Source organism: Lepisma saccharinum, chromosome 23 (assembly GCF_977018435.1).
Source record: "Lepisma saccharinum chromosome 23, izLepSacc3.1, whole genome shotgun sequence".
NCBI lineage: Eukaryota > Metazoa > Arthropoda > Insecta > Zygentoma > Lepismatidae > Lepisma > Lepisma saccharinum.
The window spans coordinates 27,365,837-27,386,573 of NC_139251.1; the positions used below are offsets into that span (position 1 = coordinate 27,365,837).

General features: G+C 38.0%; 1 long non-coding RNA gene across 1 annotated transcript; it reads right to left on the minus strand.

Annotated features, from left to right (window-relative positions):
• Positions 1 to 2,907: 2,907 nt before the first annotated feature.
• Positions 2,908 to 6,980, minus strand: LOC146005407 (uncharacterized). Its single transcript, XR_014444022.1, has 3 exons — positions 6,845 to 6,980; positions 6,308 to 6,377; positions 2,908 to 3,044 (listed from the first exon to the last, which is right to left on the minus strand). It is a non-coding gene; the product is annotated as an uncharacterized LOC146005407 (long non-coding RNA).
• Positions 6,981 to 20,737: the final 13,757 nt, after the last annotated feature.

The following is a 20,737-nucleotide window of genomic DNA, read 5'->3' on the forward strand; positions in this document are numbered from 1 at the left end:
GAAATAGCCAAGCAAACTAAGAAAGCATGAAAGAAAAGGGACATAAGAAAATGTGTGGTCCAGTGGCTCGTGGTGTGTCACATTCAGTAGCCAGTTGCTTTTGGATGTCTAAGTCCTAGGTTCGGATCCTGTGTAAGGCAAGGACGTTGAGTTTGTTCCCCGTCTATTTCATCAAGTTTCCATTCATCCTCATCGTCGTGATTAACGAGAGAGGTAAATAGAAAAAAAAACAAAATACACAAACCCGGTAGCCAAGCTATTTGAGTGAGGAACGCTGAATCTTCCCACCAAACATCGACATATTTTATATGAACCTAAAAGAATATATGAGTATTAAAAAATGTTTATCCTTGAACTTGTTATTTCTAACTCAGAAATTTTATTGTTGAATGTATTCTTTGATTCTATCTTGTCAAGTTTATTATAATTATTATGAATGAGTACAGTTCGAGATTTAATAAGAATATTTATGGAAGTGTAAACCAAGTTGTGATTACAGAAAGCATATTTAATTTCGTTAAGATCCCGTGCATGAGATTACAACTGTACTCAGCCTGTGTTAATTACATTGTCACGCTTTGTTTACAGAACGGTGTAACTGGGTATCTTCTTGTTGCGTTCCTAAATAAATAAATAAATAAATAAATATTCCGTGTTCTAGTGCAGATACGGACATGGGTGTTACTTTGTGTTCATTAGTTTCATATCATCATCATTCATCTTCATCGTCGCAATTAACATAAAAAGGTGAAAAACTAAACAAATTCGCTCCTTGTCCTTTCAAAAGTATTCCCAGATAGAATTCACAACTAGGTGGTTCTGTAAACGATAATATGCTCTTCCCCAGTGTAAACTGACCGTAAACATCTGTGTGTGTATCATTCAAAACCTTCTTGAGAAGAAACATTCAACACACTGAATGATATCTTATGTACGTGGATGGAGATTAATAATAGCTTGAAATGTATTCAGAAGTTTTGTAAAAACATTGTTGTATGAGGAAGCCTTTAGATTGTTAACTGCGCTATTTTGGAAAGTTATGACAATGAGTAATTTAGAGATATAGTTCAGAAGTATTGTTACAACTATCTTCGCTACGTAAGATGAACGGCTGTGTATACAACGCCTATAACTAGGAGAGAAAATTGGATTGTCTGAAGAGTTTGAGATCTAAGAGTAGACTATTGTTCATAGAAAGAATATTAATAGACTTTGAGCCTGTTGGTGATATTTAAAATACATTGATTACTCAACTGTGGTTAGAAGACTAGAAGCGTATGAATGGAGGTTTGTGTGTTCGTATGTAGACTGTTGTTCCGAAGTGTACACAGGCTTGTTGAAGCAACTACAACTATACTCCGTGGCGGAACAGCCCTTGAGAGCCAAGGCCTGTCAGGCGGGTTTTCATTGGGTGACAAGTGGTCAGCGTATCGAGTCCCATCGCCGCTGTTTTCTGGCTTTCGAGATCTAAGCCCGCTACATAATCTCTTCAAGAAGCTCACCAATTGTTCTCCGACCGGAAATCGAACAGGGGTCGCTGGCACCTTCCCCATATCCCGTCCAAATAAATTAAGAAAGGTATTAATTTTACCCCGATAACCTTTCTCCAGCGTATGTTAGAAAATGCCGAGTGAATTAATTTATTGTATGTTCTGTGTGTGGAATGACAAGAATAACGCGATGCGAAGCCAGGTGTCTTAGGTTCGAGTCCTGGGTAAGGGCAAGAATGTGATTGTCTCATAGTTTGCGTCGTCATTCGTCCTTGTTGTTGCGATTAACCAAGACTAGTGGTTCTCAACCGCCGGATCGCTAGAGGTTTATATTCGTCAACTTAGGGTTCAAGTTACAGCAGCCCAATGACAGTACAATATAATAGCTATAATTTTATTATTTTTATTATTATTACATATTTATAGTTGTTAATAATTACTATTAAATTATGAACAATTAACATTTCCTCTTAACAATTTGGATGTAAATATTTGCTTAATATAAGTTAATTACATTAAACTTAACAATATTATTTTTAGTATATTTAAGTTAAGTTTTCATTTTTAGAACATGATTTCAATCCATATAATGTATTGACTAATATAGTAATGTTGTTTATTTGATTGTACAATTAGTGTAAAATGTTTAGTAAACAATGGGAACGGCTTGCACTCTTTAAACTCTCACTTTATATACAGTAATCGAACTATTATTCTTTATGATTATGCCATAATTTATTTATTAATATTTAATTTCAAGAGTATACATTAATTAATATATAATGGTTTAACAAATAGAAAGTATTTACAAGTATTCTTTTTTGGAATTGGGACATAACTTTTCAAGAAAGAATTTACCGGGCCGCGATCTCTCAAAGGCTGACCTAGACAGGTAGAATAGAGACAGAAAATAACGTAACCAAAATAGAATGTGGATAGTGTTTCCTACTCTCAACTGTCTCTTCTGACTGTGACACCACGAGTCACTGGAGGAATCGCTGGAACCGCTGGAGAAATGGAAAGGAGATCGAACTGCTTCCAGACGACAGAGGACCGAGCAGTGTGGAGTGTAGATGAGAGAGTCAAGCGAGTTTCCATGCAACCACTACATCCCCTGCAACCCTTCCCCTAACGCAACTAACAGGGTACAGGGAGCGGCCTCCCCCGCCTCTCACGAACGCCAACAGAGGAGACCCGGATACCACCTGGATGGCGTGCAGGAGCCCCGAAAGGTTCATGCAAACGGGGCTCGTTAAAGGGTGGAAGTATGGAGTTTTCACCAACGAGTGCTTCCTCAGCAGCCGCTGGTGCCTACGTCCCTCCCGGCTTGGTTACAACCCCCACTGACCATTCACCCCTCCGCAGCGCTGGTTCTCCCCCCTCTGTAACCCTCCCCTGCCCTCCCCTTTACCCCTAAGGCTGAAGCGATCCTTGGAAAATGGACCCCAGTTTTTCTCGTGGCCTTAAGTAGGCTTTCTGAGGGGGGATTTTTTGGTGCAAGGCAGTGATCTGTTTGTTAATTATGCTTTATTCCCCTTTTTTTATTATTGGAACCTGAAAGAAAATAATATACACTTAGACCTCTTGGGAGATGATTTAAAATACAACGTAGACTTAACAGTTAACTAATAGACAACGGCGGTGATTAGGGGGTGCGTGTGGGCAGTTCCCTCACTTATTTTCCCCCCGCACTATGGCCTCTTAATGAAAACCTTGCCTACCAAGAGAAAGTAAACTGCCCTTGCCCTCAAACACAGTTTTGGCACCAAATCACCGCCACTGCTTACAGAAGAACTCCCAGAGATGGGGGAGTTCTCGAGTTGCATGGACGAGGATAGACTTCCTGTCTATCTTACGAAACCATTTCGCTAATGCCGTAGTCAAAGTTAACCATTAGGGTGCAACGACATTTCAAGCATCAACCATGCAGACAAAGCTCACAAGGGAGGGGGTACTTTCAGGATGGCAGAACATTTTGCAAGAGGCAAGGAAATGATTTATTGAAATGGTGAGATAACTTTTTGTGCACCCTGTATTTTAGGTTAGGTTCTTGATAATGCATTTCATAGGAGTCTCTCGAAGCTGTGCGATTGATCTGCATGATTGCTGCTTGTGCCACTTCCAGAAAAATCACTGTTCGGAAAGTTACTTCTTAAAAGTAAACTGACTTACAGCTCCAGTCACTTGCTTCAAACAGTAACTGAGTTACATTTACTCATTTTGAAAAGTAATTCAGGGACAGATAAGTTACTTTTACATTTTACACTTACGTGCAGCTGGAAATTTTTTTACTAACATATTACAAACGAGCAATGATCATTAACGAAATAAAATAAATATGTGAAGTCTTACAAGTATTTTATTATTGTCTTTGGTACATAATGTATGTCTTCTTATTAGGACTAAGCCGATACCGATGTATCGATATCAGCCGATACCAGAAGTATCGATATTATCAGGTTAGGTGATAGATGAGTATTTGCCGAACCTTGCACAAGAATAAAGACCATTGAATTAAATCGAATCAAATAGGGCCATTCCAGCGTTACGCGTGTGACATTTTACACACAAAATTTGAACGGGTTTAATAGAATTATGACGTACTTTGTCGTGCCTGATAACAAATTAAAAACTTCGAGTATGATGGCATAGGCTGAATGAATGAAAAACATTAACAAAAATGTGTTACGTGTGTGATACTTTAAAAAATGTAGCAAATTTTGACTTCATTTGTCTGTGAAGCATGTAGGCTGCAGATGCTAGTAACATTTATTGGTGAAATGTACAAATTATATGCATTCACAAACATCTAAACCTTAATACAATTAAAAACAGTAATAATTTCCGTATTTATTCATTTTGTTTGTAAGTCAAATTATCCCGAAAGTTGTGTAAAGTTTGACATTTCCATTGATTTCGTAGCAATATTAATGTAAAAGTGTACTTTGTATTTACATAAAAGGTATTATAATATTTTGATGTAATTTTTAATGATTTTAAAGCAAAACTGGTGACGTTTTACTTATAATTGGAGTGGAATTTTCACACACTAATATTAATCTATATTTTGAACAGCTTTTATTACAATTTTTAAGAATCGGTATAGGTGTTGGTGGGTATCGGTTAGAATATTGCTATCGGTTTGAAAGTGGTATCGGCTCAGCCCTACTACATATAGTAATATTATTAACAAATAAAAACATATAACAACAAATAATGGAACAAAACAGTGAAGTCTTCATTGGATATGACGAATCTCCTTAAAGCGAGGATGTTCTAAATTTATCATGCAACAAAGCCTATAGTTACCGGCCTTAACCGGAACAATCCCAATACTTACCCACTCCAGACATCACGTATGAAACGTGTAAACAACCTTTCTCGAGCAGACCGCACGAGATTACAAGTACTGTGATCTCAATAAGTATATACTTATTATAATTGTGATTGCAATAAGTATTACGAAGCAAATTGCCCACCATATTTATGCTTTTTGCTTTATGCAATGAAGGCCTTGAGAGAATTGAAACAAAACGCCAAAGAAACTGCTGAAAGCCCTGTACCAGCATACGTACAAATCCAACCGGCCCATGTGGCGGAGTGGTTAGCACATCGCGCTACGACTGGTTCCAATCCTGGCCTGGGCATGGATGTTTGTGAGTGTCCATTAATGAATTTCATTATATCATCATTCAACCCCATCTTCGCAAATTAGCCAAAGGTGGCACAAAAAGCGAAATAAAATAAAGCAAATCAATCAATCAATCAATCAATCCAGTCCCTGAAAAATAGTCATTGACAATTTGCTAAGTAATACTTTGGCATTCCACTGTACACACTGTGTCTCGGGAAACTGCAGAGCAAGGTAACATAATGGTAATTGCGAATGGGAGAAAGCGAGTGCGCGAAGCAGAGTAGTGGGCAACGCTGCAAGCGGATGGTAGCTGCAGCTGCTTCCCTCCTCCCCCCATGCATTCACTAACCCCACTGACATGCTATTAGTCGAGATCTCACAAGTTCTTTGTGAGTGTTCCTTCATCATATCATCATCGCAATTAGCCAAAGTAGCAAAAAAGGGAAGTGAAATAAACCAATCCGAATAATCAACCAAGCAGGACCCGTCCTCATGCCAGCTAGCCGGACAGTCACCCAGTACCGAAGATCGACCCGTGTACAGAGAAGGTGGACAACAGCCCAGATAAGTGCCCTTCTCCGGTTGCTGTGCTCACCCACACATCCTAACTCATCTCTCATAAGTTGGATCGTAAGTGGAGTACTTATAGCACATGCATCTCAAGCTGTAATGTGAACGTCCTGTTTGTTGTTGTTTTAGTGCATAGGGCCATTAGTTGGAATGCGTTGCGTATTATTACAAAAATAAACAAGTTTATGATTAAATTAAATGTTATATCTGAAATGTGGAAAGAATATTATTGGAAAACTTAAAGGCGAGCGGTAGTCCTACAGGATTTCACCCTCTGTCCTGATTGATCCCATTGACCAATGGGCGGCGATGCAGGGATATAGCGAATTACGGTCACAAATTTCAAGCACAGACATATTCATCATACTTCACAAAGTCCCAGAATATCTTGATGCTACGGAGGTTAAATTTGGTACTGTACATCAAAAGTAGCAAGAAATTAATTGTTAAGTTCGAGGTATTTATGAGTTGCCAGCCGAAAATTATATGGACATGTATTGAACGTGCAAATTATATTGAAGGTATTCTAAATGACTCTCGTTTCATCAAAGCAATGATATTTTGGGATGTTTGTAACGACTTAAGGATAGGTAATATGAATTCATGTACTCACCAACCATTCCTGGTGGGTCCACTTGCGAAGCACAGCATTTCTCTCCTGTCCCTGCGTTACCGTGTTGCCTCTGAAACGTACAAGTAAGACACAAATAATCCATGCTGTAATGTTATTTATTAAGAACTAGAGTTAAATACAACTGGAAGCTTCTCATCAGAGTAGCCTCCAGTTACCTTCCACACTGTTAAGAACGAAACATACTGCAGGAAATGTCACCACTTGCTTCAATCTACAGGCATCTATTACGCTCAAGTGCAAGTCTGGATATGTACTCTAAGATGTTTATCTGCCGCAACAACTCAATGTCGCAATATTACCAGGAACTGTACATTTCGCTAACTGAATCATACAATCAAACAGTCACGTCTGGTTTGACTAGGTGAAATTAGATTGTACCAACAAGGCTAAAGTGAAAATACCTAGTTGAGAGTCTTGGGGCTAGCTGGGGGTAATGCTAATAAGGTTTAACATGACAATTTTATGGTTTGTATAAATTCTCATTGCTGTATAAAAATAGAGACAAAGGATTCTCACCTACTGCTTGCACAGTACTCCTCTTGCTAGGTGCCGGCGCCTGGATTCTCTTCTCCAATTTCATTGGCTTAGGAGACGTGGTGAAGTCCAATCGTAGACGAACTTCCGTGTTTCCTCAGGCTGTCTTGTCGAAGTCTTCAAAGCGTGGCGAGACTTTATCTGTGAAGTATAAATGTATTCTTTTTGGACTCCTCAAGTCGTTTCACAACTTTAACTTATGCAAAATGGACAAGGACATCTTCAGGATATATGTAAATAGTGCGTATATATAAGAAAATAACAAAACCATATCTGATTTTAGGCATAAACATAAGGATAATGTTAACTGTAATTGCATCACATATACCAACCAACCAACAAAACATTTAATAGGTATATCATTCCAAAGCTCAGAGGCAACAAAACAAAGGGTACATTCAAGGGGTTTAATTTATTCTTCACTGCAATCTAAGAAGGATGACATTCCAATAGTGATATTTACTATATTTTGTACCCTGACACAAATTTCTTTCGAATTCATTCATAGACTTGAAAATCTGCATAAGGTGGTTGAACAGTGCTATTTTAAATTAACATGACGGAATTACCAGATTCAAATTGAAAAGTTATTAAAATAATTGATATAAGAGAGCCACAGTATACTCAACAAAGTGTTCAATGAATTTTCCACACAATTGCTGAGTTGGTGTTTTAAGTCCACTTTATACACAGTAAGGCTAATCGGGACTGGACCTACTGTTTAAAGTGGGATCCGAGCCACTTGTGCCTACACCGGGTATCGATTACCCCTTGATTACAAAGGCGGCGACGCTACCACTGCGCCATCGGGGAGGCCCTTCCACACAATTGCATTGACAGATTTTCAGACCTTTGAAAGTAATATTAGAAAAACTTTTAAAAGTTATTGTAAAAGACCTTCTCGATTGTTAAATATAACAGAATATAAACAGTATTTTACACAGAAATAGCTTACCGTATACCGAACTCTCCCTTCCATTTTCATTAAAACAACAAAATGACAGATGCACAATATATTTTATGATAAAATGTGTATGAACGAGCTTGTTATCTGTGAATCCTAACTTTCATAACAAACTTAGGTTTTAAAAATGAAATAGCAAAGTATATACTAATTTACATTAATTCATGAATTGTTCAAAAACACGCGCGCATAGTTCTCATAAGGTATATTATGCGCAATTTTAAACAGTCGTCACTTCATTTATTTGTCTACTCACTTATAGATCAGTTTATATTAATAATGAAGATAGTCTATTCCACTGATCACTGAAAATCTGATACCAGTGCAACTGAGAATTGTTAACTTTGGATAAGCTCACAGTATTTATAAATTATGTAAATATATATATTGTATCTTAGTACCTTTCTTTTTTTTGTTGGTTGAATAGCCTACTGTCAAATTGGCTTTCATCTGGTCTAAATAGCTTCTAACCATTTGCGAAAGCCAGGCATTTGAAATCTCATTTTTCATAGTTCATTTGTACATATGTTCTATGGAAACCTTTAACTCGCAAGCATTATTATTACAAGCCAACAATGCATTATTCCAAATTGTTTAAAATCATTTGTTAAAAAATTCATGCTAGAATATTCTCTAGATTGCTGTTAGGTTCAAAATAATAAAAAATAATGAATATTCTCTAGAGTCTGCACATGGATTGAATTCGTCAATGTCTAGACAGCGGCGCAAACTAATGGGCGCGTGGAGCTCGAACCTACTCAATAATTGGTCTATTATTATCAGAGCCCGGAAGTTCAGGCATTTATTTTCTTTAAAATAGGCAGGCAAAAAGGCATTTATAATGTGGAAAATAGGCACTAAAAATGAAAAAAAAGGCAAAATAAACTTTGAAAAAAGACACATTTGGAAGTCGCTTACTTTTATCTATAATTTCTGGCAAAATATTAAAATCTACATTGGGAAGACCATTTCAATTTTCTCCGTCTTGATTGCACATAACTACAAGGTGTTTTTTTTTTAAGTTCTCAACATTCATTGATAGTCGTCTTGTCAGAGAGAATGTTTTTCATAATAGAAAATGATCTTTCTACTTCGACAGAAGTTATTGGAGCATACATAAAACAAGCTAATGTAGCTGAACTCATTTTGGTAACAGCATTTTCACCTTTTAGAATATCACAAATTGTTTTCAATTGTTTCAAGTCATCATTTGCACTCACTACCCGTTTGCACTTTTCCGCAACAGCTCACCCCTTTTCTCCTGGCACTTCCATCATCTGCTGCATAGATTCCTCGAAGATTTTCATGGATGCTATAATTGTAATTGTCTCTGGAAATGCACCATAATGTGCAAAAATAAACTTGAATAGCACAGGAGTTTTTTCACTTCACGAATTGAAACTGCTTCATTTTCTGGAAGAGCATCGATCGCCTCACTGATTTTTTCAAGGTTGTTAGCATAATAGTATATAGCTGCTGATATCCAGGTTTCCCATCTCGTCAAGACTGGTTGCGGAGGTAAACTAAGCTCAGGCGCAACTTCCTGAAATTTTCGGGTTCGAGAGGGAGATTTCAGAAATATCTTCTTTGTGTTCGAAATCAACCTGTCCACTTCAGCAGTCAATCATGCATAAGGAAATGTTAACCGAAAGGCAATATCCTAACTCAGCATGAAATACTTTTTTCTCACACTTTTCTCCTTCAGCAATGTTGAAACATGCATGAGTTCAATATTACTTAAATAAGGCGAAAATTATTCACATAATAAACGGAAGAAAAATAAATGCCAACAACGTTTTTTGGGAGAAAAATAATTTATATACACATTTTTTTAAAAAAAATTGTCAAATTTCATTGAAAAAGGCAAAAAAAGGCATTATAATTAAAAATAGGCAGTGAGGTCCCAAATAGGCAAAATAGGCAAAATGAAAAGGCTTCTCAAACATTCGAAACAACATAAGAAACGTATATCCGGAAAAATTTTATCAATATATGCAGTAGATAAAAAGAGGCATTTTGCCAAACTTCCGGGCTCAATTATTATTATTATACGTATTTATTAAAGTAGTAGACTGAAATATCTAAACCACATGTTTCCTATTCAATTCCTGCCGTATTGTAGACATCATACCCATTAGTCATATTTTCACACTATGTAGGCTCAAGACAATTATTACTATTTTGGCTTTCAAGTAGTTCAATAATAACAAAAAAAATTATTGGTTTAACTATACATAAAGATCGTGCAGAAAGCAAAAGCATTACTTATCAAATTTCTCACACCATATTTACTCACTTCGCTTTACGCAGCGCTTGGAAAGTGGGAAATGTTGGGGTTATCTTGGGGGATGCTTCTATGGTTTAACGTGGTGACAATAATACAACTGAGGGTCCATGTCTTGCGAAAATTTTGCTAGCTGGGAGGGTGCCATCCCCCTGCATACTCACTCACTTTGAGTACTGGTTCTAACCATGGAGAGGATTTGCCACTAGGCTATCCTAGGTTATAGAATAGGGGCCGCACAAAAATGAGCAGACTATATTGTAACAATAGCAAAATAAAACAACATGAATTGACTTTGAGCCTCTCACTTAAAAGTCTTCTTCTCTGATCCTTATCGTGGATAGCAAACTGATTCCCTAGGACTGATCACATAAGCATCATTACGTAATGCATTGGAAGCCACAGTCTTACATTTCATTACTTTTGAATGTTTATTTACTTTTATATTTCCAGATGGAACCGGATTCTGCTGGTTATGAAGATAGAGCAACATTAAAAAATATAGCCTAATTTATTTCACTGTCAGATACAGATGATCTGCAAATCGAAATAACTTGTCGCTTTAAACTGGCACTGGCTATGCTTTCAATTGAGAAATGTTTTGCTATATAGTTTTCGAGAAATCGACGGGTGGGTTCAATCAACTGTTGTCTCTCGCGACCAGAGAGATTGCATTGTTTTTTTTTTTTACTTACTACAGTATACTCGATTTAATTCGAACTCCAAGGCGATACAAAAACAATTCGAACTATCCAAAATTCGAACTATCCAAAATTCGAATTAACCAAAACATGCATCACTGAAGATGGTTTCAATGGGAATAAACTTCTGTTCGAATTACAGAATACCTCGAATTATCCAACTTTGAATTATCCAAATTCGAATTATCCAACTTCGAATTAACCAAAACACACGTCACTGAAGATGGTTATGAGAATATACTTCTACTTCGAATTATCAAACTTCGAATTAAAAAGAGCTCAACGTATTTCGTAGCTCTATAAGTAACAAAATTTGTCATTACAAGTACGGTACTACAGTGCGTCCAGTTCCTTGCGAGGCCGAGAGATCGGGAGAAGTGTGGCGGGCGGCGCTAGCGGAGATGCCGACATTTTCGGCCAGTAACGTCCCGCTTATTTTTATGGACATATCTTTAGCATGCAGATATTTATATTAATATTGCAAAACGAGCACTAACCTGTGTTATAAGAGTTCTTCAAAGTGATGTCCACCTACATTCACACATTCCTGGCATCGTTTGATCAAATTTTGATTCACACGCAAAAGTTCTTCTTCCGTAATTCTTCCAAGTTCTGTCCTTATAGTATTGTCTTTTAGTTCCTCGATACTATGAGGTTTATTTCGGTAGACTCTATTTTTTAAGGTCCCCCACAAATAGTAATTTCGTCGATTTTTCTTCAGTTACAATCCGTAGTTTTTGCTTAGGGGTTCTAAAATTTAACGATCCAGTTTCTCGTAATGTAAGGACAAGACGTCTAACCATCTCTCTACCTGGAGGTGAAACGCCAGGGAATTTCCGTGCAAATTGCTTACACACGTCTCGACACGAGTCTGTTTTCATATAAGTGTCATACATAAAAATTATTTCTTCTAACATGAACTTTGCGGCTGCCATTTCAATCTCCTCACTTACACACAACATACACACACTGCAATTACACAAAGAAGTAGCACGTCAAGTAACCAAAAACCACACTCTTTCCCACAGTACGAAATTAACACGCTCTTGGTTCAAGGTCTGTTCCTCACTCCATTCGTATCTCTGTTCAGGGCACCTGGAGTCGCGAAGGAAAGAATAACTCAAGCTCGGAGCTTTCAGATTGTAAACAATGTTCACGAAAACCATTGACTTTTAACGGTTTAGTCTGCAACGTACTCTTGATACAGTGTTGCACATTCGAAAACCTCCAAACGATTCCGAGCGAAGTAAAACGCTTTCGAGGGTAAACTTAAGCGGGACGTTACTGGTCGAAAATGTCGGCATCTCTGCTGACGCCGCCCGCCACACTTATCTCGATCTCTCGGCCTCGCAAGGAACTGGGTGCACGGTACTATCGGATTAAAAATTATAGATACTAGAGTTCGGACCCCACCGCACGCATTGTCTCGCTGGAGCAACCCGAATTTTCCGAGTCTTTCTTGTCGCACAACAGTTTTGCTAGCTTGTGTTCTGACGTCAGACGAGAAATGCATACGAGGTTAGGTTAGGCCTGTTAGGTTAGGTTCCATTAGCATAAATACAATGAAAAATTATTATTTAGGCTAAGAGAACTAAGCACAGCTAGCCTAACCTAACAACGTAGGCATTTAGCTTAAAATTAAATAGCTTTCTCTCGTGACGTCAGAACACAAGGTTGCTCAAGTGTTGTGCGATAAGTGAGACTAGAATTTTCCACGGTTCAACGACAGCGCTGTGTGCATTGTTGTCACGTTCTGCGTACAGCTTTACTCCGCTGAATAAAAATCTGTATAAAATCTGTTTCGAAATATGAATTGACAATGATACGTCATTTTAAAAACAGATGCAAAAAGCTTACAAACAAGACCAATATTGTATTTGTAGGGCTGCCCAATTGTAAGAAAACATTGTGTCGCAAAATTGCTAAGAACAGCTTTTCACAAATTTTGAAAATCTGGAATTAAATAATTGCGTTTAAAACCTTTCTGCCTGCACAGTACTAAAATTTCATAACGATCGGACGACCCGTTTTTGATTTACAGAATATCAAAGAGAGCGATCGTTTACAAAACCAAAAAAAAAGGTCCTTTTTTCGTTCTCACGGCGATAAAATATACAAGGCATACTCGAAAAAAAAAGTCTTAATTGGAGTTCAAACTGGAGTATCTTCAATTTTTAATCCGATAGTAGTCAAGGACAGACGGACGGACGTAACCAGAGCATGAGAGTACTTGTGCAGTAAGGGAAGTATACCAGAATGAACAAGGTGAAAATTGATTATCTTATGTGGGAAGAGGTACTTCAGATGACTGGTCTGGTATTGTATTTGAATAGTCAACCGAATCGTTTCAAGATGGCGGAAGAATAATCGGATTTTTCTATATTGTTGGCTTCAAATCACTGACTGGGCTATATTTATGGGGTCCAGACTGGCAGTAAGTTTAGAGCATAATTTGCGGTACAACGTTGTTAATGAACTTCCCTACTTTAATGCGTAGTTGAGGAGGGAAGTGGGGACTAAATAGTACACATGTTAATTTCATTCTTGTTACTTAGCGTCGCTTCTTTCTATGCGCAGAACTGGTACCCTAAGCTTCCGGCGCTGTAGTGCGCTGCGCTAACCACTCAGCTACAGAGATCGGCATTATACATTTTGACAACGATAACGATGGTAGTAAGAACAGAGCTTTTACTCTGAAATTCATACAGCAGCGAAATACCTCAGAGATTTTGTACGGTGCTGTATTTGCCAGAACTCGATCATAGGGCTTACAAGAAACCGGTTTTCCCTATCCTACGACGACCGAAAGTTCTGTATATATTTTAGACTATATTTTCGTAGATTTATTTATTTTATTTATTTATTACGTCTTGTTTACCATGGCGAAGTTAAAGCTTTGCAGTCTTTTCTACCACTTAACCATGTTTAGATAGAAATTTTAGTTTATGGAAATTGGAAAGCATCATTTAAACAATTACATAAAAAGGAAAATATTGAAAACAAAGAAAGAAAAATATAAAATTACAAAAGAAGAAAAAGTAAAAATACATACGTGAATGAAAGTCTAACCTATACTCACGGGCATACAACAAACACACACACGCACACACATACGAGTACATACGCGTATATATTCATGACAGCAATTAGGAATTTGAAATACGTATTAAGTTGAATAAGGGGTTTCAGTGTTTTTCTGCACCTGACTTTATTAATTTTGTCACTAACGTATACCTTGCACTAATGTGTCAACTATTTGTGCCAAATAACAAATGTTTTAATTGTGTCTTAAAGACATATGCTGAACATGCGTTCCGAATTTCGAGGAGCAGTAAGTGTTCCAAAGACGAGAAGTGGAAACGGAGAAAGATTTTGAATAAGAATTTGTCAAGGCTGTGTGATTCGGAAAGCATTGAGAATCTGCTCGAGAGATAAGCCGGTTCTTTTGAACTAATTGCTCTATAGAAAAGGGTGAGATTGCGTACCTTCTGCCCATCAATTAATTTCAGCCAATCTGGTTTTGTATAGAAAACGGATAATAGACTAAGCATATACGAATCAGAATTAAATTCAACCTAAATCTCGGATAATTTTATCTAGATTTCGAAGCTTTTATGACAATCAGTTTTTGTCACCTACTTTTTTTTTATTATTCTATATCCTAGGTTTTCATTATTTTATATTTTTATGTAACCTTCGTATCCTCTTGAAGCTTCGGTAGAAAAACACCACGTTTCTGAACCTTTTGTGTTTTTCTGCCTTTGTCAACTTTTCCCCCGTTCGGTCAGAGGAGCTGGGAACTAACAATGTGCTATGATAAATCTTTCACTGTTTTGAGCGACTTTTGTGCATTTGGCGACGGAAAGTCCACTTGGGAGGCCAATTACTGGAGGAACATGTTACGTACCGGATGAGGGTCCAGGCGATCAAACTATATTCTTTTCACCCATTGTAACGCAACACGTGTGCCTAAAGAAGCTGGACCAAGCAAAAAAGGGACGCTTGACCACCAACGACGCAACTTCAGATTTCCGCGCCTAAAAGTCAGTCTGTTAGATTTCGAAATTTCAAGTTGTCTTTAAATAGTGGCAGAACGGACAAACACATACAGTCTACCACCAGTTTCTGAACCGACAACACCTCTGCGACAGTCGGAGTAAAGATTCGGGACTTTGTCTTTTTCTACCGCGCTGTGTGTTCTACCATGCGTGAGTGAGTGACAGTGACTAGTTGTATAAATACGCAGTGTTAATTAGCGACCTGTGCACTGGATTCGTGTTATTCGTTTTGTGACGAGAAACATTAATACAAGTATGGCGGGCTAAATCACGAGAGAAGGAGGGCCATGGGTCTTCCTATTCTGCATGAAGCCAACGCCGCAGATCATCGCCGCCCAGCGTCGCGGCGCCACACCACTAAAACGCCGCCACGAAAGCCACAAACGCCACATCGCCACAAATGACATCCGCAGCCCAATTTGAAGCCATGTAATGATACCGCCGAAATCAGCGTCCTTGAGTACTTCGACGCCAACGCCCGACAAAAGTTCTACAGAGTGGGAAAGAGAGAGGAATGGGAAGATGAAGCGACACCAGCCCTCACCTATACCTACCGTGTAGAAGAGAAGGTTGAGAGACGAAGCGACACCTACTGCGTCTTGAGACGACGCCGACGTCCCGCGTAAGGTTAACAGTGAGAATCCGCGAATACCCCGGGTGAAGCAACTTCGCCCGTTTTCGCCGTCCCCCGAGTAGAGAAAGAGAGAGACGATGCGAAGCAATTAATCGCTCCATCACGAAGCAAACAAGATGGCAGAGAGGCAGTTTTCCCTCATCTTTCGGGGGGGGGTCCGGACTCCCTGGACCTCCCTCAATACGACCTTGGTACCTAGATATAATGTGAAGCCTTGAGAAATATTTTATTTTGGAACAGCATACACGAATGTCCTGTTGTTTAATGCAAAATTTGGATAAATATTTTCTTTGTTTTTAGAATTCTTTTCATTTTTTTTAAAAAAAACAACATGTTAAAACCAGATAACAATTCTGAAACATAAAACTGCGGACCTCATTCCGGGCTTATTTGAATTTAACGGAACGGAAAATCAGGAGTTCGAAATGTGAAAATTGCGAACCAAGACGCATCTATTCATTTTAATGCAGGTTGAGATTAAAGGGGGTGAGGAGGATCTTGAACCACCCCAACCAGGAATAATCATCTCCCACCCACTGAATATAGAAACCACATTATTGAATATATCATACGTACTTATAGAGTTCCTCTTCAGTTCAGTTCATTTTAATTTTAAAATCTCATAGCTACACTACCCCATCCAATGCCTTTTAGAAGCCATGTACTATTTGGTATTTTCTCAGACATCTATAGGGTGTTGTATTAAAAAAGAAAAAACTCAGTTGAGATGGTTTCCGATGAACTCGTAAGAAGTCTAGCTTTGAAATATCTGTGAAACATTTGACAAGGCATTTATTTGTTATATTATTAGCTGTATCTAATGACATTCTTCAAGCACTGAAAGTACTATCAATACATATACAAAACCGAAATCCTTCAGATCTCAGAGGAAGCAAAGAAAACGTTCAAAAGTTTTTTTCCCCCCTTTTCAATCGTTGGTGGACAATATGAAGAGCCGGCCAAGGTTTCTTTTCGTATGTAATGGTATTATATGCAGATGCATGTGTGTGTTTTTGGTGACATGTCAATTTCTCGTTTATGTGAAAACGTAAACTTTAATATAAGCAAAAGCATGTGTGCGTCACAGTTAAAGATTTTCGCATCTACAAAGAAAATCCAAAACACATTTCCACCTCGCCGGCCTCTGGCGGAGGGGTTAGCATAGTGCGCTATGACGCCAGAGGCCCCAGGTTCAAATCGCGGCCTGGGCATGTGTGTTATTTGGGATTTGTGAGTGTCCATCAATTTCATAGTATCCTAACTCATCCTCATCTTCGCGATTAGCCAAAAGTGGCAGAAAAGTGAAGTAAAATAAACCAAATAAATCAATCAAACATTCCCATCTCACTCAAAGACCTTGTGAATTCAATCAAAAATCTACCAATAGAACCTGCAGTGAGTGTCACTTATCTCGTTCATTCATCTGACTAATGTAATTTCCTTACAGTTTGACTTTAGGGTTTAACTTAAAATTACATTGTGTTCGTGTTGCATTCGATATCAAAATTAGATTTTAAGCAATTAATGTCCAATTATATATCTGATACATAGGTAAAAATACCCCCCCCCTCTAATATAATCGCAAATTGCACCCTATTTAAATGTCTAGGGAAAATGTCATTTCACCTAGGAATGATATGGCTTTGCGATGAGTCGAGAATTGTCACAGCCTCAATTCGTCTCCTGTGTGGTGAGGACCTTCTCATTCTTGTTTGTGTTTATTTTTGTTTCGGTTTCTACTCTGAAGTTATTAAAACTAATTCTAGGTTCACTTCTTGCCCAGATAGGCTAATCAGGACTCTATTTAAGAAAAATAAATTAAAATATAGTTTTAACTATAGGTTTCCGAACACCCTCTTACAAAGTTATGAAAAATATGGGTGAGGTACAGGAGTAGATTGTACCCGCAGAGTTGGTCTGTCGTGTCCCTTCTCGTTCGTGTAAGTATTTCGTTTCGGATAATTCCATTTTAAATATTCAAAGGAAACTGGTGTCAGTCATATACTCTTCTGATGAAGATTTGTATCTTATGTTCGAATCGACGTGACCTCTTTAGAAAAGTATATCCCCCTTTACGCAAAGAAGCATTCGTCTGCAGCGTGATTTTCTGAGAGCAAATCTGATTCCATCGTTTAAAACAATTTTTATCTCCTTAAAGAGATTTCTAGAGTTGACGAGCTGTATCTTTGCGGGTGAACCCTGTCCAAGCCCGGCTGCGCAGTAGCAAGGGGGAGGAGCTACCGGCTGCGCGTCATTATCCTTGCATTCTGTCCTTGCTGTCGACCACCCAAAGGGCGAGTAAGTGGCAACTACATAAACGTAACTCTCCCACACTCTGCGCGGAGTAGCCAAGGCCACCCGCAAAGATACAGCTCGTCAGCTCTAAGAACATAGGTCAATGAACTAACTAGTAGCAAGCACAATGTAGTAGAATAAGTTTACAATGGTTTGCATTTTTGTGGTAAGGAAGATAATGTTTATAAGTTATAAACAATATACACTTTCTTAATTGGGTGAATTGAAAATAGGTTCTTTTAACAATAGCACCTTGTGTCTGCTGTCAAATTACCAAAGAGGTGAGGGGTACAGGGGGTACAACTCGATTTACGGATTTAAGGGGTACAGTACCCCTTCAATGTACCCCTGCATCCCTGTACCCCCGTTCCTGCGCCACTGTGTATATGCACATATTCTTCGTCACCGTTTGAACCTCTAACAAAAGAATAACTCCACAACCAAAGGCCTGCCGGAAGAAACCCGTCTGCGAGGAGCGCGCCTACAATAATATGCAACACGCACGTCAAGTCCAGGTGTTCGACATCGCGCAAGCGAGCTTCACGTCACAGTTGTGCACAGGCATCGATGCCTGCCAGGTTTTTCTATTACCCGGGTCTTAAGAAGACCCGTGAGACTCGATGTAGTTCTTGCAGGTTGACGCGAGCACTACTGTCAGTGTTGCCAACGGCCATTATATTTCACTACGCATGGAAATATTTGAATTTCTGCTAGGCACAGGTGCCTTGAGTTGGATAACAATTGGCGTAGCAAGGGGTGGGTGAAGTGGGCGACCACCCTGGGCCTCGCGCATATAGGGGCCTCGCGGTCCATGAGGTTGATACGAAAGATGTAATAAATGGAAGTGAGAAAGATAGAAAAGACTAATTTTTGTGGGCTATAAAATTAAAACCTTTTTTATCTGGCTTTATATTCTAGTTTAATTTTATAATTTGAATGAATACGTCAAATCGGAGGCGGGCGGGAGCTCTAAGCCTAAGGGGCCCCGAAAAAGTCAAAATAACTCATTTCGCAAGTGAAACATTAACGCAAAAATTGCTTGGACATTTTATCCATTTATATAATATATAATATATATATATAATAAAAAGCGCTTTGTCTTGTCTATTCTTCTGACTCGTGACCTTGCATAGCCTACCCGATTTTAATATGTTAATGATAAAGTACCTCAAACTGCCACGGAGCAAGGGACACTTAAATGCTTCCCTTGTTTTCAAGAAGGGCATGGATAATATAGCAGTTCAGTAGGCCAAATATAATAAGAGGCGGGTCTTTAATTTTCACTCAGAATGAACTTAAAAGTAACGTAGTTGAAATAAAGCAAGCTGTTGAGTTGTCTGTAGAACAAGACTTTGAATGCGCCGCGATTGAAATAGCTATTTACAACTTATGTGTAATATCAATATATAGAACGCCTAGTGGAAATATGGATGTATTCTTAAACAAGTTAACATTAGTACTAGATCTCGTAACAAAAAGCTCAAAAAAGAATATTGTTGTTTGTGGAGATTTTAACATTGATGTATGTAAAGACACAGCAGAAAAAAATAGTTTTCTGGATGTAATGAACTCTTTTGGTCTGTTTGATACAGTTACAACTCCAACTAGAATCACCAACAAAACAAAAAGTACAATAGACAATATTTTTACCAATATAAACGTTAATAAATATTCAGTAGAAACTTGCATAGGTTTTTCTGACCATGATTCTCAGCTTATTAAGGTAAACGTAATAGAAGACAAGCGGAATCATAAACCACGCGTAAAATTCAGAGTTATTAGACCTACAAACAATGATGAGAACATTTCAAAATCCAGAAACGCGCTTAAATCAGAAACATGGGATTTTATAAACAATACGGCTGTAAACGTAAACGCGAAATTCGAAAAATTTCTTGATACTGTAAGATACCATTTTAATAAATGTTTTCCCATAAAAAAAAGCACCAGTTCACAACAAAACCAATTGCCTATGGATAACCAAGGAAATTAAAAATCTTAGCAAATTAAAACGATCATTGTATAAACAGAGTAAATATGCAAACAGCCCTACCCTTAAAGATAATTACAAACAGTTCAAACAAAAATTACAAGAAAACATTAAAACATTGCAAACAGTTGTATGTTGATAAAAAGTTGAATAATTCAGAAAACAAAACTGCAGAACTATGGAAAATAGTTAATCATATAACAGGTAAAGAAACGACCACGAATCAAGATATCATATTAGAAGCAGGCAATGTAATTTATTTATTTATTTATTTATTTATTTATTCGAAGTTTCAGATACAGCACTTTTAAGGCCATTTTACACTGAAAACTCTAACAAATAACAAGAACAAGTCAAGATGGTTTAAGGTAAAAACAAGAAAAGTTAAATATAAACATAAGGCATAAACAAGGAAACAAACAAAGATTTACATATTCATTTTTAGGGAAGATCGGAAAATGCTTTCAGGGGCAAAAATGTCTATGTTTATGGGTAAATTATTGTAGAACTGGGGCAGCCTGTGGAATAGAGCGCGCTGTATAAGAGAAAGCCTAGCTGTGGAGGTGTGGAACAATTCAGTGTTTCGGGTCGATCGAGAGGGAACTCTGAAGTTGAATTCTGTAAGAAGAGATTCAGATCTTAATTTCCCATTGATGATTTTAAAGAAAAAATTCATATCGGCCATATCGCGTCGGGTCTGCAGTAACTGAATGTTCAAAGTAGTCAGGATGTCAGGTTTCTGAAGATGCCGCAAAGAAGGAATTCTATGACGAACAATGGCGGTAAAGAAGCTGAGGACGGAATCCATGCTAGAAAGATTTGTATTGGAAGCCATGGCCCAGACTGGAGAACAGTATTCGAGAATCGGAGAAATGAATGACTTGAAAAACAGGCTAAGAGAAGTTGGAGTATCAATTTCAGTGAATCTGTACAGGAGGCCTAAGAGGCG